We start from the raw sequence: 1807 nt of genomic DNA on the forward strand, positions 1-1807 counted from the left end.
GGAACATTCAGCCCTAAATGGGATTCTCCATCAAATCCCTCCTCTCAGGGCTCAGGGAACCCTGAAGAAGAGGAGGTGGAAAGATTATAAGAGCCAAAGGGGACAGAGGACACCAAGGGAACAAGGCCTTCTAGACACAACAGGACTTGTACACACGAGTCACAGAGACTGGCAGCATGCCAGATGGGTCCTAGCCCTGAAAGGGCAAGAGGACACGAGCCCTCATCTCTAACCCAGAAGCTGTCTCCAACTGATAACCACTGGAACCACTGGAACCACTCCAGTGAGGTCTCGCTACATATACACAGCACGTTCGAGGGCAGGCCCCATGCCCAGCAGTCGATTGGCCAACACAAAACAAACTCAATGGTGTATTTAGAAGTTTTTGTCTCAAAATGCTTAGTTAGGCTTATTTTCTTCTATTTAACCCTTACAGGTCTTTTGTTTTAATATCAGGGTTTCCAGTTTTGCATTTTTATGGGGTTTCTTTGTGTGCAAATGAGTGTGCCTCCACACCTGTGTGTCTCTGTGTGTGCAAATGAGTGTGCCTCTGTATCTATGTGTCTCAATGTGGTGGGTATTGTGTTCCTTGAAATATTGTGTGTTCCCCGAAATAAACCTATCTGGGGTCAGAGAACAGACAGAAACTAGAACAAAGCCAAAAATGGTGGCTAGAAAATGGGTCAGAGCAAGCCATAGCAGAAGTTAGGCAGTGGTGGTGCGTGCCTTTAATCCCAGCACTTGGGAAGCAGAGCCAGGTGGATCTCTGAGTTCAAGGCCACTTTAGAAACAGCTAAGCATGGTGACCCACGCCTTTAATCCCAGAAACCCAACCTTTAATCCCAGGGAGTGGGGGCAGAAAGAGAAAGGTATATAAGGCGTGAGGACCAGAAACTAAGTGAGTAAAGCATGTAGTTAGTTAAGAATTTGGCTGGTTAACCGTTCAGGCTTTGGAGCAACACAGTTCAGCTGAGATTCATGTGGAGGAGGACTCAGAAGCTTCCAGCCTAAGGAAACAGGATCACCTGAGGAACTGACAAGGTGAGGTAGCTGTGGCTTGTTCTGTGTCTCTGATCTTCCAGCAATCACCTCAATAACTGGCCTCGGGTTTGATTTCATTAATAAGACCTGTTAAGTTTCCTGCTACATGTCTCTTGTGCTTTTTCTTTGACTCTTTTTCCATTTGTTCTGTCCTAATCTGTTTTGTTTGTTTTTATTTTATTCGGTTTCTTTATAATTAATTTTCAGATGCCTGTTTGTTTTCTTTTTGCTTTTCTTCAAGGAAAAAAAAGGGAGCACAGCCACCCACTACCACAAATCATGCAGTTGAATTTCCCAGATTTGGGGAAATCATAGGGGTCAGCACATCCGGAGTGCAATAGATCAGCCTGGCCCTGGAAGAAACACCTTCAGGATCATTGTATCTCCCCTGCCAGGTAAGTATGCCTGTTTGTGTTCTAATGAGAGTGAGGAAGGAGGAACACAGGTTTGGGTGGGTGAGAGGTGGGGAGATCTGAGAAGAGTTGAAGGAGGGGAAACCGCAATCAGAGTATATTGTATGAAAAAAATCTATTTTCAATTTTAAAAATATGTGTACATGTATACATATATATTCTTCTGCCTCGTCCTCCTTTACACCAAGGCACACACAGCCCCTCTTCACGCTTCACCAAGTTTAACCTGCTCTCGGTAGCCTTGGAGCGCCACCTGGTGGCAATTTCAGGCATTAACTTCTTATGGTGTCTGGGAGCTGCATTTTCTGTAAATTTTAAAAAATGTAGTATTTCAGCAAATTTTGGCTGACAAA

The 1807-nt window shown here is 44.6% G+C and overlaps 1 pseudogene; it reads right to left on the reverse strand.

The window, feature by feature from the left end:
- Positions 1–1290: 1290 nt before the first annotated feature.
- Positions 1291–1444, reverse strand: LOC118588158 (annotated as a pseudogene).
- Positions 1445–1807: the final 363 nt, after the last annotated feature.

Source organism: Onychomys torridus, chromosome 7 (assembly GCF_903995425.1).
Source record: "Onychomys torridus chromosome 7, mOncTor1.1, whole genome shotgun sequence".
Lineage (NCBI taxonomy): Eukaryota > Metazoa > Chordata > Mammalia > Rodentia > Cricetidae > Onychomys > Onychomys torridus.